General features: G+C 41.5%; 1 long non-coding RNA gene across 1 annotated transcript in view; it reads left to right on the top strand.

Moving 5' to 3' along the window:
* LOC147197052 (uncharacterized) overlaps positions 1 to 13774 on the top strand; it is a 31773-nt gene extending 17999 nt beyond the window's left edge. The window contains exons 6-7 of the long non-coding RNA XR_015102507.1: positions 3911 to 4022; positions 12788 to 13774. This is a non-coding gene — a long non-coding RNA (uncharacterized LOC147197052). The remainder of the gene's footprint in view (positions 1 to 3910; positions 4023 to 12787) is intronic.
* The last annotated feature ends 11854 nt before the right edge of the window (positions 13775 to 25628 follow it).

Raw genomic sequence — 25628 nt, 5'->3', positions numbered from 1 at the left:
ATGGGTGGTGGACTGTGCTGTATTGCATATTGATCGATAACACATGCCGCTGGGCTGAAAAGGAGAGCACAATTGGATTGCTCAACGTGAAGAATGACGATTAGAATTGGCAACCCCAGTCTTGCTAATCCTCCTGTTTTGCACAAACACAGTCGATAGTATGATGAGAACATACTTGATAATCAACAAAGATGCTTGAGATCATTTGTTAATGGTAAACGGTTGAGGGCCCGCCTGATCACACTAAATCATCTTGACTAAGAGCACAGAGCTGCATAATAAGCAGAAATAGAACAAAAAAATAATACACCGAGTGAAAGCAAGGAAACAATCTATTTTTGCCCAAATGGATTTGACTCGGAGAAGCAAAAGCCTTGCTTGATGTCTTCACTTCACAGCGGGGTGGTTTCTGCATATTTTTTTTTTTTTACTCTGCTGCATCAATTGTGATTCTATCGTGTGTCATTTTTCAACTGCGACAATCATTTATGGTATCATTCCGTGCCAAAACTCAATTTAATTCAAAACAACGTTGAATAAATTTGAGCACTTTGGTATTGTGGATTATTGAAGGAGTTTCATCCAACTGAAAATTGTGGTGAATAATACTATTAAGATGTTGTGAGTTTGAGGCATAATGAAATCAGGGTCAAAGGCAAAAACAGGCGAGTCATATCAAAGTGGTCTTTTTTGTTTTGCCACCAAGTCATAACGACTGACGCAAGACAGTGCAATTTTTTCTCGCTCACAAACACTTGAGTGATCTGTTCACGTCCTCGCCATCCCAAAAAGCTGCGCAACAGGCATGAAGCTGAACAAGTATTCAAGAAAACAAAACAGACAGGCTTTGTGGGTATATCATTGTACATATGCCAATATAATTTGCATACATCTAAATCAACTTGCTCCACCACCGCCGACTCGAGCGGAGTCATATGACTCGAGTTTATATATCTATATAGTCTACATTTGCTCTTTGTGAAGCTTTTCATGAAAAAAATATTCCGCTTCATTTCCTGTTGCATAAACACACCATTACATTGACATTTGAATGAATTTGATAGTACCACCAGATATGAAGTGAGGTAATCTGTAGCGTTTCACTGTGCTTACCGGTGACACCTTGACACTGAAGAACATGACCAATAGTTTGCAGTGTGAGCAGTATCAGGTTAGCAGGTGGCATGAGAATAATTTTGATGAACAAGAATAATCATCAAAGACGGGAAGAGATAAATCATAATTCTCACAGCAAATAAATACATAAACAAATCCAACAATTCTGCATAGACAAAGTTACTAATTAATTAATTGGCATAATATCAACATAGCTTTTAACAATTATTACTCAGCCTGGAAGGGTGGTGAAGATGTTCAACTCATCCGACTTTTTGTATATCAGCGCGTCTGCTCTATTCCACGTGAATAGATCATTGATTAATGTTGGAAGCGCCAAGCTCACTCTTGAAACTGTCTACGCACAGACAGCCCTTAATTGATTTCTCCTCTCTGCAAGGTTAACACCTTTGATATTTAATGGGGAAATTGTTGTCTGACGCCGTCCTTCCATGCGTTCATACCAATATAAAACGACATAGAATCTCCTTGCGACTGCGAGTCTGAATCGTATCAGTGTTTTTTTTTTATGTGTGGGGGTGCTATGTCGAGCTTCCTGCAAGCAAAAAAAACCCCCAAAACAAATCACCCCCCCCCCCCCCCCACACACACACACACGCTGAGCATGAAGCACCCAGACAAACTCAAAGAGACGGTGACAGAGTAGGTCGTCGGTGAGTGTTTGGTAACAGCGGTGAGTTGGCTGTACTGTATTGTACAGTCTAATCCTGTTTTGCTACTACCAATGGCCTGTAGAGGTCCCTCTTGTACCACGCTTGTGGTGACGCAACATGAGATTGTGGGTGGATGCAGTCCTGAGGGATGTGGTGACAGTCGCGGGAGGCAGTTTGACTTTTGCCAAGTCTTCTGGTCCAAAGGTCAAACTTAATTCATCCTGAAAAACTTTCGCGAATGGGGAAATAGTTTTGGTTACAGATGAGTAAGGAACGATGGACTTTGTTGTTTTGCGACCTGGATATTAACTATTATTACTTTGGAAAATACAGTATGACCTCACACTAAACCAAGCAGGCCTTTGAATCCCTTGATTAAACGCATACACGGAAAATGGCCTTCCTCTAACTGTATGAAGTTAGAGGAATATGAAGTTTCTGATCACTGTGGGCCATGTATGTATGCACCCTACACACAGACACACACACACACACACACACACACACAAGTTTCTGGGATTGCAGCAGTTTTTAATGAATTCAATGAAAACGAATGGCTTGTCATATTTTAGCTCTGTATGCAGTGTTATTTAATGTATTCAGAAAGGACACAGTAGCCTGAGTGTGCTTCCGTCATTTTGAGAGCATGAGGAGGTTCAGAAAACGCACCCTCGTGCTTGCCTGTGTGTGAACGTCCTCCATGAAGTGTGACCGAGCGACCCTGTAAATGCACTGCCTTTGAATGAGTGCCAGAGGTTTTACCGAGATAAATAAAGTAGAACAGCAGTCGTCCTCATACTCATCTCATGAGTATACTGTTGCTTTGCTTCCATTTGCAAGTCGGTTCATACGACAGGATTTGCAGACTGGAGTCAGCTGAATTATTCTGCAAAACAGATTATAACATGGTTTAGGACATCGTGTCAAACCATTTTAATTGGTTCTCTTTCTTTAATTGGTCTTCCCTAAATGGATGTTGTGCCATTTTATCTTTTCATTCTTGGCTCTGCACATCAATGTTGAATAGCAAATGAATGTCTAAACAGCTTAGTAGTTAAGGATTAAATCATTATCTCTCCAATCATTGTCTCAATGTCTAGTAAGTAAGAGCAGCTATTTAAACTCATGTAAAACGCATCCAATTAAATAGCCGAATCACAAAAAAAAAAACCCATTTGTTTGTGCATAGTTGTAAACATATTCAGTTACATTTGTCACTCGTGAAGTAAACAAATACTTCTGTGCCGATCTCGCATGAGTCTGCGGCAAATGAATCGTTTGTGTTCAACCGCTACCCCGCTATAAGGTCATGTGTGGACGATGGCAACTTTTCAACAACAAACTGTCACAATTAGCCCATTAAAATATTCTGCTTAGAGCATCACTTTTGATTACTGTCTGCGGCTTGTCTTTGTGGTGATGATGAATATTCATCAATTCTCTGGGCCTTATTTTTGTTCCCAGGGCGAGTCTAGTTGCTTCGCATGGTCTAAAGGCACTTTTTCAAAGCACCGATTTGACACCGGAAAAGCCTTTGCTGAGATTACTGCTGTGAAGTGGGCACTCGGAGACTGCCTTCCAAACCGAGTCCAACCCCCCGTCCCACCATGGCTGCGACAAAAGAGGATGGTTTTAAGAATACAATAATCACAATGCATTGGAATTAATTCCTGCAATGATTCAGAGGGTTCAACGTACGCTGTTGCCATACTTTATGAAAGAAATACGATGACATCCACACCGCATATCTGGCGCTCTCAATCTGTCTGCCTGCACCTCGATCGATCTCACCAAAATTGCGTTACGACACTAGCACCACAACTTAGATCTGCTTCCAATTGGTCTAAATTTTAGGGGACTTTCAGCCACCATGTCATGTGCACACCCAGGGCGTGTAAAACAAAACAGCCTCGGTCCGCCGGAGTGCCTAGCGTTGCGCAGTGCGGTCTGCCAAATTCCCGAATGTGCTCAACAAGGCTCACACCGGCAGACGCGACAGTTTTAATGCCAGAACGAAGGTGCGCTGTCTACAAAAATAGAGCTCAATATGTCCATCCCCGAATGGACTTTACGTGACCTGTAAGTTTCCACTGTAACAAATGTATCTTCTTTTGTCACAGGACTGGAACATTTTCGGAAGAGTCTCATATTGACTTGACTTCAGCGGCTGACATGATGACTCAACACTGAATATCGTATGCAAGGGCATGGAATGGATGGGGCGGCTACCAGGTAAATGCGTCTCATGGCTGACATGTGCATCCGGTCATAGGGGACCTCTGAAATTGAGCGGAGATGACACAGTCAGTTGTGTGATCGCCAAGTAAGCCATTACCAGTCGCTATCATGTACCACTCCCATTTTTTTTTTTAAAAGTCTTTCTGAGAGTTGGCCAGTCTTCTTCTTGCCGGCATCACTCACCCAGTCTGCCTTTTTCACTGTGTGTCATCTCCACTTTGAGTTCTCAGACAGAGGACCCATTAGCCAACACCCGTGTGCTTTTATACAGATTATAATACGGGCAGTCAGCAAGAAACCAAACGTGATCCGACGCTCCCCGAGTGCGTACTATCACTGTTCGACTGCAGCCTTATCCTTTTTGAAGTTAGCATATGCAAGTATGAGGTCCCCGACGTCCGCGGGATTTAATTAAGCTACATTCCGTCAGATGCACACGTGTCAAAGTCACACAGTGGTGCTGCATCGTCCGGTTTGTTGAGCAGCTCAGAAGTCTTCTCTGACCATCTAATAACTGCAAATGATTCGAATGTACAATGCATCCATTTATTTCACCGTATTATGCGGTAGTGCAGTTTTTCTGTCCAAATACTACAGCTAAGCATTTTACTCGTGATTGTGCTGAGGAAGCTCTATCCGCACTGCTGATATATTCTGAATTACAATGCGTCTAATAAAGATGCATTGTCATGAGTTTGCTTCTATGATGAGTGTTGGATTTGATGTCCAATGCTTGTAATGCGATACGATACCTGGTGATGAGTGATGCTTGTCATCGGAGACACAACACAGACATGTTGAAAGACTGCACGGTACTGTACTGTACTGTGCTGGTCATTACATACTGAACACTGTGATACAAATCGACACAGAGAGAAGCAATGAATATGCGTGTTGGGCAAGTTGCTTCAAAAATCCATTGGCGACCAGTGCAGGGTCTATCCCACCTCTTCGCTCACCTCTTAAAATGGATGGATGGATGGTTTCTGTCATTGAAAATCAACGAGTTGTATTCCGATATCCCTTTCTGCTTTTGCAATTCTGTGACTTTTCACCAAAAGTATGACATTTAACTAGCATCGGTAGCCTTTGAAAGGACAACAATGGCAGCCGTTTTATTCTTGTGACAGAGAAAGCATGAAATATCATTTAGTGCTCAGAGACAAGATATACACAATAGGCAACACACTCAAACTAGTTTGTTGTGAAGCGCATGGGTGAACTGCAGTTCTGCAAATGTAACACGTTTGGCTTATTCCTTTCAAAAAAAAAAGGATAAGTGCGGTGTTAATTGCCGCTTCCTGCCCCCCCTGATAATGTGAAAAGCACACGTGCTTGTTTCGTGTGGAAAGGAAAAAAAAAGGTAACTGTCCTCAGTGAGGTAAGTAAAGCAACATAATATCATTCAGGGGCGTAATATCACTTAATAAGCCACGTCCCTAATTATCAAATGAAAGAAAAACACACAATGTTTCTCATTCACAACACTCCTCTCTGCACCAATTTTGACTCTGCCTAATTTACATGGAAGCACATGGTTCTGTCCATCTCGTCCCCCGAGAAGATCTTCTCTTTGACCCTGCGCCGTCATCAGCATAACAGTTTTAGGGTGATTACTCCACGAGGGAGGCGGCAGATGTGGAAAACATCACGTAGCACATCCTGATTAACAATCTGTCTGAGACGTGCTGCGCACTGGCTGCCCGCCTTCCTCCAGCGATTCTGGCTGCTGGCTTGCAGCTCGGCAGAGGCGACGATGACTGAGGTCCAAGTGCATTAATGCAATCAGGTGGAGTTTGTGTGCGCGCGTGTATGTGGGCACGTGTGCGTGAGTGAAAGTGAGTGTGGATGGAGGCCGAAGTACTTTTTCCTCTCTTTTCATCCTTTCTCACTGGCCTCACTTTTAAAAAAAAAAAAAAAAGATTTTTTTTTGAAATGTTCATTCAAGCTACGAGTGGTGTTGTGCATGACTCACAAGTGCGCTGCTGAAATCAAAACAACACACCTGGGCCAAACCCAATAACACAGTATGTTCTCCGTTCCCTCTCACAGGTACAACCGCACAAATACACACAAGTTTATGACTTTATAGGAGAAATATTTTTTGTCATGAAATCTTTGGTTCTCAGTTATTGAATTTGGGACTGGCATGAATCTAAAAAGCCCTGTGAACGGAAGCAAAGGAAAATGAAAAAGGAAACGCCGGGGATAAGCTTGACGTGGTGTCTGAAACCCCTTGTTAATATTGTTTTAGATGTTCATATAACTCCCCCCCTCCAAAAGTATTGGAACACGGATGCAAATTCCTTCATGATTTATGCTGAAAACATTTGTGTTCAGCATCCGGGGAGGAATTAGAAACGGGAGATCCGCAGCCCATCTGAATGCCACACGCAATTTAGAAGGTAGCATTATTTGTAACGAGATCTCAACAATTTGGGGCAGACAAATTACTGGATTAAAAAGACTGACGATAGAATAAATTATGCGTGCATATGCTTTGATTGCAATAACTGCATCAAGCGACAGCAGCAAATCTTTGCATTGTCCTTTTGTTCCAATTTTTTTCAGGCTTTCACTACAACCTCTTTCAGTCGTTGTTTGTTTTGGGGGTTTTGGGGGATTGACTTTGCCGCTCCAAAACCTGCCACTCCTTGAACCCCTTTGTGTTTTTGGTAAATATTTATGTCATCAGTCCATAAAACAACTGTTCCTGACTTTTTGAGGCTCATCTTTCTTGTTGTTCTTGTAGTTCTTATGATGTTACACATCTCCAAGTGTAGCATCTGTAATTATATTCACCTATATGATACTCTTGCACTCCGAATGTTCCTGCTGATGGCACAAACCATTGATGATCTTTATTTACAGCCCTCAAAACGTTGCGTTCAATGGCTGTTGTTTCCCTTGGTTGGTTTTTAACATTTGACCAGCAACGAGTTGGCTAAACTGTGATGCTAACGTAGCTTGCCCGTCTTTTATGGTGACAGAGGAAGTCGGATGTCACGGATGTTGTGTCATATATGAAGTATTTACGTTGTAAACCTTTGCAAAGCTTCCTCCGTACTTGCTTCATGAGGTGTCCTGGCACTACCTTGAAAATGCAGATTTTGTAACGTAATAGGTTATATTTGTCAAGTACTTTCCCTTCAGTGGGAGTGTGAGTCAAATTGAATGTTTAATGTTTCATGTTTGAGCACTTGGGACTTTGCTTGGTGGAGCAAAGTTCCAAGTGCTCAAATCGGAAACGTAAGTCTGACTTTGGTCAAATTGTAAGACTCAAAACGAGGGCCTTAGATATGGTTGTACTGGTGATCACAAATGTTGATGCAATAGCTACTGTATGATTCACTTTCAGTCTTCTCTCAGCTTCCCCATTGCCATCCCACCCTTAGTTATTCAGTTTTCCTGTGGGTTACACCGCTTAACGAGTATCAATATCGTCTTTGCTATTTTGAAACCAAGCGTAAATATTCATCTCTGTTTGTTGTTTTTTTGTAATCGACGCAAAACAAAAAAACAACAAACAAAAAACAAAATAAAGCAATTCATGCCTGAAAGGCATTAAAAAACCAATCTATTCAACTGAGATTTGGTTAAAACATTCCCCTGTAGTCTGCAACAAGCGAGAGCAACAAAAGAAAGAGAGATCGACAAAAGTAAAGAGCTCATTTTTCTTTCGGCTCAATTAAGTGTTACACTTTATCAGTGGTGCCTTCTCGCTGCTTAAACCCCGAAGCTCACAGTCTCCCATCATGTTTTTTTTTTTTTTTTTTTTTTACACGATTACTGGTTGAAGCGGATGAAGCCAAGTCTGTTTGTTGTCAGGGTGCTATTTTCCTGTCAGTTAAGGGGTGTGCTCATCAATGCCGATGGGTGTGAGGAGTTTTGAAAAACACGGGAGAAACTGAATCGAAGTAAAGGGCTCCGGAGGTTGAATCGGGCAGTAAGCGGGGCTAAATTCTGCAAGATAGTACAAAGTGCAACTACACTACCGTACATGCGTTAGCATCATTAATTGTTGTATTATTGTTGTTTTGTGTTCAATGTAAAATGCTTTGTGACAACTGGAGCTGTTGTGAAATGCACTCCATGCACAAGTGTTATTTTCAAAACTGACCCTCACAGTGATGTGGATCCAAATGGGAAAGTGCTATTGAGTTGAAAGATTGATTACTCTCTTCTTGATGCGTAAGGTTAAGCGCCACATTTGTTTTGTTGTGTCTCGTGTGCGCGCGTGTGTTTGCGTGTGTGTGCGCGCGTGAGTGTTTTCAGGGTCAAAGCACCCATTAAGGGATCTAAGTGAGTCACTTAGAATCGAATTCTTGGGATGCCACAATAGCTGACATCCAAACGAGATCATTTTTGGAGTAGCTGAGTTGACACGAGTTGCACAAAGTTGTGTTAACATATTCGAGCGCGTATTCCAGTTGAGTATTGCCATAAGGTGCCCTTGACAAGTTCCTTTTTCACTGCCCCAATGTTCAACAAATACATCTGGCCCTTCTTAAAGGAGATCAATTGATATTTAGATCAATTGATATTTCACCGTGACAGAGCGTGGACATGTTCAGCTTGAAAACGCCCAAACGCACACGTACTTGATGATACTGTTGTTTAATTTAATTGCCGCTGTTAACATCTCCTTATACTTGTATGTCAGATAGACACGGCTGATTGGTTGATAGACTTTGTCTTTTTTTTTTTTTTTTTTAATTAAAGTTATTATCTGATGGAAGATACATTGGTTGTGTAGACCTCGTATAAATGAAAACAAAATGCTGCAAAATATGTTGACGCGTGATTGAATCACGAGAACAAAAGAATCATTACATCTTTGCTTGCATGCATTTCCTTTCTGCTTGAGAATGTTTGTCTGCATTTGTTAAGCAAATCAATACGATCCCAGCACTTTCTCTGAATATAGATCACAGATCCAAACACGGGCGACTGTTCTGTTCACACATCACAACACAATCTCAATTTTCCGCACTGCTGGCGCTAGAATGGATCAGAATGATAAACGTTCTAATGCACTATTAGCATTACTATCTTAGTCTAATTATGCTGCACGCTTGTGCGTCCAGATGCATATATTAAGTATTTTCACGAAAAAAAGAACATGTCCTTATTCAACATTTCATTAATATATATTTTTTAAATCATTATTTATATTAGATTTCATGCCCTGAAGGGGAATTCAATTTACACTGTGCTGTACGATGTATGCAATCTTGACTAAATTCCAACTCATAGAAAAAAATGTGTGTTTTCTTTATTGAGCATAGAGGAGTCCAAATAGAAACCACAGTGTGAGAGGAAGAAAAAAGGGCCAGCGAGACCGTCTAGAGTCTAGACTGAATATAAATGACTCAGTGTACCTGCAGAAGGGGATGAACACCAATCATAATGTAGTACTTTGCGCAAACGCAATGAAAAGTTTGCCTCAGCCGTCTCTGGGGAGAAACGAATATAAACAGAGAAATGTTAAAATGTCACGTTGGTGAATGATCACCCTCTTCCATCTGCTCTTGGGCGGCGACAACTTCTCACTGCCATTGACACCAGCACAACCGTGGTCATAAGGCACAAGAACGACAGTTACACTTTGGCCCATATTTCTAATTTGATCCTTTTGTTTTTTCACAGTCGAAAAGAAAAGTGGAAAAACAAAAGGATGAAGTGAAACACAGACATTGTACATAATTTAAGAGTCTGCGGAGCAGGGATGGCGCTACACAGGGGCCATTGGGGGGTGCTGTAGCCCCGTCAGAAATCTGGATAGCTCAAATTTAGCCCTTCCAGAATTTTATTTGATGTTCTCAAAGATATTCATAAATTGGTGGTTGACTGGTTAGCACATTCGCCTGACAGTGCAGAGGTCATGGGTTCATATCCGCCTCTGGCTTTCCCTGTGCGAAGTTTGTTCTCCGCGTTGCTGTGCGGGGTTTCTCCGGGTTCTGAAAGCATGCATGGTAAATGAATTCAACACTCTAAATTGTGTGACTGTGAGCGTGAATAATTGTTTGTTGATGTGCGCCCTGCGATTGGCTGGCAACCAATTCAGGTGATGCCCTGCCGTCTGCGCGATTACAGCTGGGATAGGCTCCAGCATGCCGCGACACCCGTGAGGATAAGCGGATCAGAAAATGGATGGATGGATGGATGGATGGATGATTTCCCCCTCCCTGTATCGGTCAAGCCCCCCTTCCACCCCGGGAGAGAAAAACAAATTCTTGAGTTGTCCCTGGTAGGGAGAGAGAAATCGCTTTGAGGGTGAGATGCTGGCTTTGAGAACCTGCATGTTTTGGCATAAGAGCCTGATTTAGCAGGTAGTATAATTGATTTAGAACAGCAGAGCGAGCAGAAGCCGGGCCCATTGCTCAAGCAGGAACTAATCTACTGCCAGTGGGATCATTTTGCAATGCTGCTCCCCTGTGGACTTCTTCATATAAATGTGAAGTGACTCAAACTCCTCATCTACAATCTAGCCAACGCAGTGGAGTGAGGAAATACAATCCTACAGGGCTTGTACTGTCAACGTTAGTTTTTTTTTTTGCTCTATTTGAGAAAGCTAAGTGGGTGCGGGCGACGGCTCGCAAGATTTTTTCATTATTTTCTCATTTTGTGGGGTTTGCATGTGTCCGGTGTACAATTGTAAAATGTTAGCCATTGTGTTTTAGTTCATAAAACAGTAGCAGACCGATGCACATGTTGATGTCTGAGTCTGACGTGACTTGGCACTGTGAGCTGAGTGTTGCGTGAGCGGGTATTAGCTCATCTATAAGTGCTTGTGCTTTGGAGCTGAAGGGTCATGGAAAAATGTATAAAAATGGCCAATGAGTTGTTTGAGAGAGATCCTCGCAATCATCGAGGGGCCCTTGAGCAAAGCATGATCGCCGCCTGCTACAGCTCAAGTGGCCCGGCCATGTTTACACGTCTCTTTCGCGCCGACGTCTTTCCTATACATCGGAGCGTCGGGTGAATTTCCCCCTCAAGGGATTATAATGAGTTAAAAAAAAAAGAAAGAAAGAACAAAAAGACAGCTCTCTCATTTGTCAAGGGTGAAAGGAATGACCTAAAAACCCGGAACATGAGTTGGAGTAGCAGCGCAATCAATCGGACCGTTTCGAGCACAAAGTGAGACATGTCTACAATGATTTGTACGTGTGTGTGCTGAGCGAGACACAAACGGACTTTGGATTTGTCACCGTTATTGACTCAACACACGAGTAGCAAAACACAGACCAGGAGGCTCATTATTTTGACGGTAACAAACTGCCTGTTGAGTACACCCCTATAGACGCGCTAGACACATGGAAAATGAGCTTTCCACAATTACTCGCCGTGACCTTGATGTAAGATCAACCTCCTCCTGACAGCACAAATATGTGCACGCTGGCATAATTAGCTCCAGAGTTGCCAACTAGAACTTTATTTTACTTTATTCAAAACACGAGCATTCTTGCTCTCGCGGGGTGTGTACAGCTCTATACTCGTGACGTCTTTTGAGGCCAAGAAATTGGATTTCGTTTGCTTGTGTCAAAACAAAGCTATGGAGACTAAAAGTGAGTGAAGTGAGGAAAACGATCGAGGGGGTTCACGAGTTTCAGATGACAGGAATAGCCGATTTAATAAAAGGAGACAAGATTGTCCATAAATACCAAGGAGCAAATCAGATAAAGAAAATATGAAGAGGGGCATTTCAGAAGATAAACAAACACCAAGAGCGGTAGCGACAATTGGTGCAGCGGAAAGGAGAGCGCATAGGACGAGGTCGAAAGAGACCTTGTGTCTCCTGTCACAAATGATTGCATTCTTAAATGTGATTATCGTTATCGCGCTCCAAGTCCAAGATGGCATACTACTTCCTTTCATAACTTTGGTGCTGTGAATTGGGAATTTCTCCATTGTGAGGTTTTCTTATCTTATCTTATCTTACTCATTAAAGTGTCATTAAGTAATAACTTACTGTTCATATTCTATTTGTAATCGACAAATGAACACAGAAGCTCTTGAGTCTTGCGACGATGTGGCAAATATGGCGCCTGAGGAGCGGAACAAAAAACTTGGTCGAGAGATGTACGGATTCAAAGGAGAGGTTAGCCTCACCAGTTTGACATTTGATTTGCATTATTTGCGTGTGGGTGTGTGCGTGGGGGTGTGAATTTGCTTGAACATAACCGAATCGGCACTTCCTGTTGGAGTGTGGCATGGAAAGCGGTGTTGGGGTTTCTGGGGGACAGACATGAAAGGAGCTTGTACACCATGCGGGCCTCTGCATGTGTTGATTCAGCTAAATTTTTGATCTGAGGAGCTCTCTTTCCAAACTTAATCATTAATGAGACACACACACACACACAATCTTGTGTACTGAGTAAGGCATAAAAACATCGGCAAATTAAAATGTTAAATACATATTTCAATTATATAGTAAAATAGAAAGACCATAATATTTTGCTGTTTATTTTGTTTCTTTGTAATATAAGCTGAAAAATAGTGCTGATCTGTTTCTGTTTGCCTTATGAAAAAAAAATTCAAACAGAATGCAGCCCATGCATTACAGAATGAGTCGTGATAGTTTTTAAACTTTATACATTTCTCCCCTTTTTCCTTCCTCATTTCCCTTGATCGCTCACATTTTTTACAGTCTTAACAATGTTTCTGCTTTTTTTCATTTGCCTTCCTCTCTCTCTCTCTCTCTCTCTCTCTCTCCCTCATGTGTTATTTCTCTTGTGCTCTCTCTCCCTCTCTGTCAGGCTACTGGGCGGTACTCCAGGCAGATCGTATGTGGAGCTGTTAAAGACTTTAATTCAACCTGACAGGACATTCATCATTAGTCACACTGAGCTAAGAGTGTTGTACCACTCTGGGATTTTTGTTTCTTCTCAAGTAGCGTGCCTATTATCAGTGTGCACATTGAGTAACGAGGGGAAAGACCCAAAGGAAGACGCGTTTGAAGATGGGGAAAACAAACTATGGCTCAAACTGTGAAAAATGTTCAACTTGACAAAGGCGCATCGTTTTGAGGTTTGCTCTGAGGCTTGAGTTCTACTTTCAAAAGCAGTCAGTCTGGTGTCCACCGTCTGATTGGTCAACAGAGAGCCATCACTTCTGTGTGACAATACAACCGTGTGGGATATTTATTGTACTTCGGGAACACTCGATTACATTGTTTTATGTTGGTCCTTGAAAAAAAATTAAAATCAATCAATCAGTCAATCAATCCACAGTGGACATCCCAAACTAGATCAGGATTTATAATTGATAAAACATTTGCTGTCGAGCTGAACTGTTCTGCTTGATAGAAAGATGAAGACAGTATGCTGTCTTCCGTTAATTGGCACAATTGACTTCATTTAGCTGATTATTCCATTGATCAGTTTTCTCAAGAGTCCATCAGTTGCAATTCATCTAATGAAGTCATCCTTTCGAGTTGGCTCCAAGTATTAGTTGTCTCGTTTGTTCCTCCTCCCTGCTGATTATTCGCCACACAATGCTCAATGCTAATGAAATTGAACAACAAATTCTGCTGCCAAATTAACACTCGTTTTGGAATCGGTGCAAAAACGCACGCTCAAAAATGAAAAATACTGATTAGACTCGCTCCAAAGAGAACGATTGATTTTTAACACGATGGTAATTAATTTTCAACCGACCGGCAGCCTGACAGTTTTTGGCCAGTTTGATGCCGGGTCATCATCGAAGATGAGAAATGGTTCTCAACTGACCTACCTGGTTAAATAAAGAAAGACATAAATGCATTATGACTGAATTTGTTGTCTGGGCTAGCATCACAACATTTCTTAAGTTTCGCATTTTCCCCCCATTCTTTACCAATTATAGGTGATGTGAATATTCTGAATGTCTGCTTGACACTTCATGAACTCTGCATTTGGTTCATACTTTCAAAAATTGTAGGACAGATACGATAACACGCCAAAAGGGGCAAAAATATATATATACAGATATATACTATATATATATATATATATATAAAACGCGAGGTGGATGACACATTTATCCGATAATGAAGCTGTGGTAATTTGACAGTTCATGTTTCTCTGTCTTTGTCTGTCTCTCTCATAGGCACTGTTTCTAATTTGACTTAATGATTCTCTCGAATAAACGCCCTGTGTGCTCTGATCCCACCACAGGTAATGAGATTAAGCTTGATACTTAGAGATGTGTCAGGCTCTACGAAACGCGAGTGCTTGTTGTTTGATTAATCCGCATGTACATTTAAAATGTTTGGAAATGTTTTTTTTTTTTCTAGACTGTCTACAGTAAACAAGTATGTCTAAATGAAGACATATGCAACAGGGCAGATGAGAATGTGAAAAACAGGTTCTTAAAATGTATTCTGCTCAGTATCATTTCATTCATCCATCCATTTGCTGAACTGCTTATCCTCACAAGGGTTCTGCGGGGATCTGGAAGCCTGGCCAAGCTGTCTTAGGGTGAGGGGCCGAGTACACCCAATCGCAGTATTTTTATTTTCAGGTGAGAGGGAGCCCAATACCTTATTGAATAAGTGAGATGTATTTAGTCCTTACAATTTAATGATTTGTACAGTAAGATCCACCTCGCCTTCTGGGATAGGCCCCCGGAACCCCCCCCCCCCCCCTCCCCCCTTCCATAAAGACAGGCTGGAGTCGATGTTCAAAAGTCAAGCTTGTTATGAATGACTGTACTGAGACTTTGAGAGTCAACACTGAGGCGAGGAGGAGGAGATTGATGGCCTCTTCAGAACACCATTCACAGCCAAGCACAAGAACACAACAAACACTCTCAACTGCGTTAGCAATGACAACAGAGGTTTGCAACAAAGATAAGGTTGTCACTGTTCACAGTGCCACCAGCTAATTATAAACAAAAGTCAATCAGAGCTTCCTGAATTGTAATTGTAGTTAATGGGATAAACCGGGATACCCCAAAGTGCATCCATCCATTCATTTTCGAATCCGCTTTATCCTGACAAGGGCCACGGGGCGTGCTGGAGCCCATCCCATCTGTCTTGGTGCAGTAGGCGGGGCACACCCTAAACTGGTTTGCTTAAAACTGCCTTTGTCAAGAATACAAGTTATGTTTCCTCTTTTCATCAAGGCTTGAAAAGGCTGCGAAAATGACTTTACAATTTCAATGCTGACTCACTGTAAGTATTAGAGCTCTGGGTGGCCATGTCATTTTTTTTAGCTGGAAAGGCCGCACAAATTGATTGCTCTGGTTTGAGCAATCTTGTCACAGAAAAGTCTTTGAACCCCATTTTTAGTGGGGTACATTTTTTGAGATGCCGACGGGATTTTATTGTTGCCACTGGCGGCACCACCGAGGGAGGATGAAGATGGCGTCATGAGACAATTTGCTGCTTATCACCATTTTCAGGGGCCTGTCATATGGCATCACGACCATACGACCTTTTATAGAGACAATGAGCAGAAATCCATCCATCCATTTTCCGAACCGCTTAATCCTCACTAGGGTCGCGGGGGGTGCTGGAGCCTATCCCAGCCGTCTTCGGGCAGTAGGCGGGGGACACCCTGAATCGGTTGCCAGCCAATCGCAGGGCACACAGAGACAAACAACCATCCACGCTCACATTCACACCTAGGGACAATTTTAGAGAGTTCAATCAGCCTGCCATGCATGTTTTTGGAATGTGGGAGGAAACCGGAGTACCCGGAGAAAACCCACGCAGGCCCGGGGAGAACATGCAAACTCCACACAGGGAGGCCGGAGCTGGAATTGAACCCGGTACCTCTGCACTGTGAAGTCGACATGCTAACCACCGGACTACCGGGCCGCCCATGAGCAGAAATGACCATGTGATTTTAACATTCATTAATGTGCATTATCCCAAACTAAAATAAATAGAAACCTACAGGAAATGAAAAGTTTATTGAATACAGCTCTACCGAATGAAAAAAAGCCAATCCTAATTGATCTTTGAATGTGTGGGTGCGTTGAACGTGTCTGTGTGTGTTTGACTCGTCATGCAAGTGATTGGAATTAAAGTCAGATTATGTCCCCAGGATACAAAATCTGTCTAGGTTGTACAAAGTGTATCTGCTAATGCGCTGGCACCAGCACACAACCACTGATAGACCTGACAGACAGGCGCAACGAGCATGGATTAATACATAAGAGGAATTGAAGAATGTTTTGCTTGTATGAAAGAAAGAACGAGGCATTTTTGAAGGAGCGACTGTGTTTGTCTGTACAAAACATATGTGACTCCTTGGGGAAGAGCAAAACAAATTTGTCAGATTGTGAGCTGATGTAATTGAAAGACATCTGAAAGGGTTTTCAACAAAAACAATCCACCAGCGTGATGTTTTGCATTATTGTTATGTTTTTTTTTGTGCTATCAAGCGAGTCAAATAGTTGTGATTAATTGTAATTCATTTCGGAAAATGGTGTATTTAAGTAATTGTAAGGAGTGGACTGTTTCAGAATTGTCTGTGATTTATTCCTTTGTTATGTGCTCACAAACGCCACCCCATAGAATTTATTTTGTAATTTCCTCGCTAGATTTTCTGTTTTGGTGCATTATTTTCGATTTTCCTAGTGCCATTGAAGCTATCATTAATTCACGTTTTTCTGAGGCGGTCTTTGAACGCCTCTCAAGGAAGAGCAGGCACGTAGTTGGAGGGAGACGTCTCTGTATTTGTTTGAGAGCTTTTCAAGGATTAAGAAAGTCTACGTGGACTCTTTGTTTCGGTGCTGCAACACATTTAATCACAAACGTTTCTGTCATCAATCACGGTTAATCAAATGTTGCTACTTCTGCTATTTTCTACGACGACGTTTGTAACAGATATTTACTTGAGTAACAACTGACTCAGCTTTTCAGGCCTCTTTCCTATATTCGTCTCATAGAAACAATTCTCATAACTTCCTGCTTATGGTTTTAATTTTGCCCACAAACACCACATGCCTGCAGTGTTGACTTGCAAGGTCCGTGGAGGGAACTTGACCAGGGTATTTTGCTCTGCGATGATGCGGCAAAGATGTACAAATCATCACTGGAAATTGAATTTGTCGCCCCCCCCCCAAAAAAACGCGTTAACTTTTACAGCTGTATTTTTGACGGACAAATAAATGATTACTGTATGTCTCATGTCAATCAAAACTCAGCGTTGTTTTCTTTGTAAAGGCATGGTTTATTTTTTTTGTACAGTACTTTTAAATTTGTGTAACTGTAAACCTGCTCGGCATTAATTAACACGTAAGAGCCGAAGATTATTCATTAATGTTGAACAGCATTGGAGGTGATTCCATATTCCAGGCAAAGTGATCTTATTGCTGATAATGCTGATTATCAAGCTGCTGTGGGCCCTTAGGGAGAGAAATGTGACATCAAGGCTTACATCTAAGTCTCTACACACCTTTGATAAAAGCTGCCTGAACTATGATTCGCAAATCGATATAGATGTGTAAAGATAAGATAAAAAAGGGATTTTTACGACCTTCAAAAGACAGATTAAAGACGCAATCATGATACTCACGAATATGTGATAATAAAAAACTTTTTAAAGTTCAAACGAACTTATATTAATGCTTTAATTTGGGTACAAGCCATCAGGAAATGGAGACAAACCAAATATCTTACAATGGCTTGTATCTAATAACGTAAAGCTCACTAGCTGACTCTGCTGAACTTGCAACACTTGGCCGCACTTTTCTTGGTCTTGTCTTTTGCTGCAGGCATTACGCAACAAACACACAATGACAGAAATAGATGGTAAATATTGGCAAAGGAAACGACCGGGGATTTCAACAATGGGATGGAATGGTTGGCGGGGAAAAACATGGATCACAATCGAGAGCCACAGCATCGCAAGCGCCCCCCACCCCTCAATAAAAATAAAATAAAATAAATAAATACACCCGCACACAGACACACGAATTAATGTATTCTTCAATAGCCCACCTTTCCATGCGACCACACACTCCTGTTGCCCGCCTTCTTGTAATTGTGTTTAATTAAATAGACGATTAAGACATGTTAGCACGACGGTCTCACAATGCAGAGGGGCAGGGTTAGATTCCAGTTCCGGCCTTCCAATGTGGAGTTTGCATGTTCTCCCCATGACTGCGTGAGTTTTCTCCGGTTTCCTCCCACATTCCAAAAACATGCATGGCAGGCTGACTGAACACTCCAAATTGTCCCTAGGTGTGAGTGCGGATGGTTGTTCGTCTCTGTGTGCCCTGCGATTGGCTGGCAACCAGTTCAGGGTGTCCCCCGCCTACTGCCCGAAGACAGCTGGGATAGGCTCCAGAACACCTGCGACCCTTGTGAGGAGAAGCAGATTAGAAAGCGGATAGATGGATGGATAGACAATGAAGGGTCTGCATCTTCAGAAGTTTGTGAAAGGTCAAAGGTGACAGGGTAACACAGTGTCACAGATAATCCTTCCCTCAGCTCTGGACCAGTAGAGGCAAAGGATGCTGTGAATGTATCAGTGTGTGACAGGGAGGTAACCATCAAGCGTGATGTGAATGCGTGTGGAAGGGTCAAGCTCCTGGTTGCAGAAGGCGGTCAGGGGAGTAGAGGCAGAAAGAGATATTCTGACGCTTTCATTTATTAGAAGTGACCCTTGAAGAAGTGTCACTCTCCACAGACTCTTAAGAGGCACTGAAGAGGAAAGTCAGAGAGACAGTAAAAACTTCTTTCACAACCATGCACACAGGTAGATACAGTAAATCTCTCTATTACATTTTTGGTCGAACTCCAAATTGGACAACTTTGATGCGAACTTCTCTGTACATCTTTTTTTTTTTTTGTTTGTTTTCTTTTTATGACAGGTCCTGGGGGTGCATACCTTGCATTCTCTGGCTGATGTCAAACTTTGATCATTACACCATTGCCTTAAGAGTGGTTTTGATCTGCGTGTTTGTCTCATTAGGAAGTGACTGCAATCTTCAGGAGGGCAAGAATGATTTATCATACTAATGAACACTATCTTGAGGGTAGAAATACAACATTTTTTGGATGAGAGCAGAAGATAGTAAGAACAGAACAGCGATAGACTGGAGGGAGATGTGAGAGAATTTTGGAGGGAATAAATATGTGAGGGGACTAGACACTGTTTACGTTATTTTAAGTCACACCAAAGTGAACTTCAACAGTCAGAGTGGTCATACACATTGACGCTGCTCATTATTCCGTCGTGCTCATGTGACCAGACTGATCAGCTTTCGCAAGCTAGAAGCTTTCACGTGAGAACAGACAAAGAAATCATGAAAATTTATTTACATGACAAAATAAGATGGAAAAAAGATTTTGAGGCAAGGATTTGCTGTATCTACTCGATAGAAGTAACGCCTTGACGTCTAGAAATTACGGTTAATTTTGTCCTCAAATACAAATCAGTGAAGTCACTTCAAAATATTTAGAGAGGAGAACTCCGTTGTTTCTACTCATTGGATTGGATTGGATAAGCTTTATTGTCAAATGTACTGCATGTGTAACAGAATAGATTTCATATTTTTTAAAACTTGTGAAACACTTTGCACATGCAAATCAAATCAACGTCCTCCGTTCTTTTTGTTTTGTTTATGTATGTGCCTCTGTTGGTATGAGATAGATGAGAACTGACAATGTTGTCTCCAGGTATCACAGATGGGGAAGAGGTGATGACTCTCCTAAATGGACAGCCTGCAGCATCCTTCATCCTGACACTCATTTGCATTCAGGCTCATAACTTGTTTGTCTATTTGTGTGCGCTTGCGTGTGTCACCACGTTGGTAAGGTGTGCACATGCAGGTTTCCTTCCGCCGTACACAGTATACGGTATGCAATTGGTAGGTCATTTCATATCTGGTTTTATGTCTGTGTAAACCTATGCTGTGTCCATTTAAAGAACATTGGTTAAATAGTTTTCGGCAATTGCAATGCACGCACTGAACAAACACGCATACATTTACATGCACACGCGCGTCACTTGGTGTCAATTTGCAAATTGGTTTGTCTCCTTTGGGCTGGCAGAGCTGACAAGCTCTCAATGAGAGGCATAAACATGGCAACCATCGCCCCTCCCAACTCTTTCTCTCGTCTTTCAACATAAAGCTAAAAACCTCTGTTTGAACTAATGAACTTTATCTTACCCGACTTCAAATCAGGAGGAACGCACGAGACTCATTGCTCCTTGGTGTTGAAACAAATTCTCGCTTTTTTAGACGCTGGTGCTGATGGTGCCACACATGTACGGTAATGATTATCTGAATGCGAAAAGCGACAACGTACTGTACATTTGTGAGGAATTGAGGGATTTCATTATCGATGGACCATAATAACCACCAAAATGTTCAGAGAATCTGGAGAAATCAATGCATGTAAGCGGCAAGGCCTAAAACCAGCATTGGAAGCCCGTACAATCCGTCAGGTGGCACTGCATCAAAAACCGACAACAATGTTCTATAAAAGAGATCAGTTCTACCAAGTTCTGGGTAATAACAACAAAAACAATGAGGTCATCTAGGTTCGAAGAAAAGCATTTTACATTCTGGTCTTGGCATTTCTCTGGATTCAATAGTTCAACGTGTTGAAAATGTGTGTTGGTGTGTGCGCGCTCATGTGTGTGTGTGTGTGTGTGTGTGTGTGTGTGTGTATGTGCACATGCGCGCCCGCGTGTGCCTGCCTGCCCAAATGAGTGTGTGTCCATCCCTTGATCCATCAGTAATGAACAGCCAGTTAATGATGGAGCCCTTGCTCCTTCCATTCCACCGGCCACGAAATAATTACCTTGTGTCTGAAGCCATTCTCCATCTGAAGCACACTCCACAGCTTCATTTAGCTGCCATCTCTCTAAAAATCCAATTCTTTCTCTTCCTTCTACCCCGCTTCACCTTGCATTTAACTACACCTTCACTCCAACTTCCATGTGGAAATAAAGCCTCATTTACTCCTCCTTGTCGTGTTCTAAATTGTAGAACATAATTGTCTCCAGGGTATTTTTTGATGGTTGATGAAAGCCTTGAATTCATTTACCTGCACGTCCCTGCGCATTTGCACTTGTGTCTTAGGCCACATGTGGACATGCATTGTAGAAGAGTGGTTTAGCCATTTCCCCGAGACTGTATATTGTCTCTTGGGGTTCAAACATGTGATGTACTGAATAAGAACAAACGTGACTCGACTTCAATTTTGTACTTTGTCGTACTAGAATAAGAAAACGGAGGTCGAGGTATATAGTAATACTTTTTGATCATTAGTAATTGTCAGATTTGTTGAGATAACTCAAATATTTAGTGTAAATAAACATCCTTAACATGGGCCCACGGCTTTAGAGACAGCATGGAAAAAACAAGTACTGAGAAGAATATTATACGGTGGTAGCTCTACTTACGAAATTAATCGGTTCCGGAAGAAATTTCTTAACGAGTAAACTTCGTAAGTAGAGACGCATTTTACATGAAAATGCCCTAATCCGTTCCAAGACCCCCCCTCCCCCCAATTCAGACATAAATGTTTCCTAGAGCATAAAAACGCATCAAAATATGTAACAAATATATGTTACAATTCAATTATTGCACAATAAATGAGATTTATTTATTATTTATTAAATAATTGTGCATAATGTAAAAAGAATAATTAGAATAAAGAATTAAAATGATGGTCATTTAACTTTTAAGTGTTTCCTCATCGTTTTTTTGCCCTCTTTGGTCCATGTTCTCTCTGAGAAGGGGGTTTTGCCGAATCCAAGGACATTTGCTTTTGTCGGCTTTTAACAATCCTTCGAAAATATCCAAGGCAAACATCAGCATAGTGAGCGATCGCCCGACTGGTGAACACTTTATCTGGGTGATTCACATTTACATAAAACCATTGGAACACCTCCTGGGAGAATGACGAGGAGCTGTGTTGACACCTATCTCTCTACACACAAATTCACATAGGGGAGAAGTCCTTCTTGGCCAAGGGGATGCCAGGATGATGCTCGGTAGTAGCCAATGGCAGAGCAGCTACAAGTATGTTGCGTTCAGGAAAGTCGGAGCTGCGAGCAGAAGACCAGACTGTATTTTTAACTTTCGTATCTCGAAATTTGTTTTGTAACAAGAGGCAAGATTTTCCTGTTGAGACGTTTCGCAACTTGAAAATTTCGTATGAAGAGACGTTCGTAAGTAGAGGTACCACTGTATTGAATTGGAATGCTTTCCAACAACCTCAGCACACCACACCTTTGCAAGCTCTGTTCACCTGTACCTATACCTTAAGCAATGCACTCCTCAAAGATTTTTTTTTTCCCTCAGGAAGCTTTCGAAGTAATCTCCCAAAATTGAAAATCAACTAATTAAAACCCATTACTCGTCACTTGAAATCTCTAAATAATTCACGGGAGAGCTCATGCAGTTGTTCTGCCTTCGGCCTCGCAAGCTGGTGGTGACTTATGATCGCAAAGAACCCTTTAAATTTTGATAAGAGGGTGCTGCATGAATCTTGTGACAGTGCCCTGGTAGATTTAACACCAGTATCACAGCATAGTTAGCAACACACTGAATGTGACATTGCTGAAGAAAACGGTCTTTTCACATCATGATCCTTATATCAAAACATTTGCGTTCATTATCTAAATTTGACATACTATCCCTACTTCCTTTCATTTGAAGTTATATTATGCAAATGCATTAATAAAATGCATCGTAAATAATACGGTGTCATTGAGATTCAATCATGTATTAATTAAATGGTGATTCACAATGGATACAAATGAGGATAATTAAACAAAGAACATATTTTCTGCTGATGACATCTTCAAACTCATTAGGTCTCCGGAGGCTTGATGTTGAGTTGGTGGTAACAGGAAGGGGGAATGAGATGTTAGGTGTGAGAAAAAAAAAGTGTTGTAATTTCAAACAAAAGCTCACAAGACCCTATTCTGTTAAACAAAATGTGCAAACAGAAGGTGGCACTGGTGCTATGCTAACAAAGAGAAGTGGTGTGAGTGGGAATGCCAGGATACCTATGCGGTGCTTTCACTGTGGTCATAATGCTCAGTTTAGAGGGCAGTCAAAACATTCTTGGCTATTTGCTGTGTTCAATTTATTCTTTCATATCGTCAGGGTAATAAATGCTGCATTGAAATTCTCAAAATTGCAAGCACCATATTTTGATACTTACATCTATCCTATTTATGAGGCTCCAAAGATTTTGTGTTGCGTTGCTTTTTTTTTTTTTTGGTTTCTTTATGTATAATAATGCATGGTCAAAATTAATCATTAAAAAAAATCATTTCAGCAAACTCTGTGATTACGCTAACGATCTCACAAGCGGTCGAAGGAAACATTTCATAATATAATAGGTTTCCGGGGCCCTGCAAAAAACAAATAAATAAATAAGACAAAATCTATCACTTTGGCTCCAATACTTCAATGTTGAAAATTTTAAATCAAGTCGAACGATCGAGGTGCAAAGCTGTCTCCAACAGTTCACTTCACAGCGGCGATCTGTGATCTCCCCGGCGATCTTTTTGCAGTCCCTGATCAACGTGAGTCATCTTCTTCTTCCGCCATATAGAAAATTGTTCCGAAATGCCAACAAAGGCTCAACAGGTTCCCAGAACACAGGGTCTATTCTATTGCAAACATTTCCATTTTCCAGAGCGTGAACAAGAAGGGAAATATGCATGATTTCTTTCTCCAAATTCACAACTCATGATGAGTCTTTTCAGCCATGCTTTTGCTTCTGCTTCTTGCTACCTTCAGAACACTCTGCAGAGCTGCAAAAATTAAGCTCAAGGGAAGCACATGGAGGAGGTCTGTGTATTTGATGTACTTGTACAGAATGCGGATGCGTGAGTGAATGTAGGTGGCACTTTTTCAGATTTCTATTTCGGCACATGATTTATTGCGTGCGCTTCCTTTGGATCTCTTTCTGAGCAAGCATTTGTCCACAGTCTTTGCCTCTGCGCTTGAGGATGTATTGATTGCTATGTACCGAAAAGGAGAATTTCACTCTTCTTGATTCTACTAGAATTACACGTTCTCATTGACTTGTCAGTTCCGAGCAGGATTTAGTATTTTGAGTCGTGTCAATGGTCAGACCTTGTTGGTTTATCAAACCAATCCAGTTTCTCTTGCCAGTTCCATATGAAGGGCTTAATCATATGTGAAAAGGTCAGTCAGTGTGTTTCTATGCATTTTGTATGAGTTGAGGTCATAAAGCGCGGGGCCCTTCACAAGGGCAGCTCAGGTCAGTTCACCTCCAAATCAGGCTGTTTCATTACAGGTTGACAGCTCTGCAACTCAGCGTGAATGTAATACTCCGTCAGCCACTGAAGGACAGGTGGCCATAAACATTATTGATAGAAGGGTTTTAAAAAATCAGTTCTAAGATCGATACAAGAAATGAAGGAGCACAAGCTTATTTTCTTGATATCTTTTTAACGTCTTCAATTGGGTGTTTTATTCATTTGTATCCTGATCTCATGTAATTGATATTGCAATCTCTTTTTGGGACATATAATTCTTCATTCCAATTAGCATATTTTCAAAACCAATTACGACGACGACTGAAAACCAGTTGTTTTAAACAGCTCGCTGAAAGCAGCTGTCCTGCTACATGCCAACAGATGGTTGAGCTATATTGGTGGTTGAACGTTGCGCTTTCAAATTTTGTTCTAAAAACAGTGTGTACGGTTTAGGATCCAAAAGCAGAGAGGAAAGGCAGTATTACACTCAGAACAAGACGTTTCTCAAAAGAACAAAAAAGGCAACAATGTCCAAAAAAAAACAAGACACAAAGTTGTAAACCAATAACTAGAAATATACTCACAGGTAGAACGGCTGGGACCTAAATCCCAAAAAACTGAGGAGACAAAGAGGAACACTTGGACAACACACAAGCGCCTGAAGGAGTTGATAGGTTGACCCAAGGGGGCTGGGCTGACAAGCACAGATGAACGCGATAACCTTACGACACACACCATACAAGGAAAGCATGACAAAACTAAAATCTTATCAAAACCAAAATGCACAAAAAAAAAAACAGACCGTGACACACATTTGGGTATGAATATATGAAAACGTAAGAAGCAGATTCACTTTCTCACCACCACTCAGCGGTAACGGAACCAACATGTCAAATTCGGTTAGTGAACCTCGACACTGTGTGGGGCAATTTAAAAGACGTCATATTAGAAGTAATAATAATCCAAATTTAATGAGCATCCTTTATTATCAGTGGGCAGTTACTCGAAAGGTCAGTCAACAGGTTTTCCAAGAATGCTGGGGGACAATATCAACAAGTTGAGACGAGGTCATTTCCCCTGCTCAGCTGCAGGCGCATGAATGACCTGCAGTCAAAGCCCATCTGGCCTTGTGCAAAAGCTCTCTCATCAGACGTACTTTCCAGACTAAATCTGAAACTCAGCTTCTTGGTGCAAGCAGATGTCTATCTGAAGGTTTACAAGTCTTTCTATATTTCACAAATCCATTCCGCAATATTTTGTCTCATCTTTATCATCTTGTTTAAGGGTCCAACTTCCTAAAGTAACAAATATGCACTATTAGGGAACGTCAAATTTGACAAAACTCGTCCTGGTGGTTAAAGTGGTAGATTTGCATTATTTATAGCTCCCTGGCAAAGATGGGGTCCAA

This window comes from Hippocampus guttulatus, chromosome 12 (assembly GCF_054856545.1).
Source record: "Hippocampus guttulatus isolate MCC_2025c chromosome 12, RoL_Hgut_1.0, whole genome shotgun sequence".
Classification (NCBI taxonomy): Eukaryota; Metazoa; Chordata; class Actinopteri; order Syngnathiformes; family Syngnathidae; genus Hippocampus; species Hippocampus guttulatus.
The sequence above is the reverse complement of the archived record's forward strand: the minus strand, read 5'-3'. Positions and strand labels throughout refer to the sequence as shown.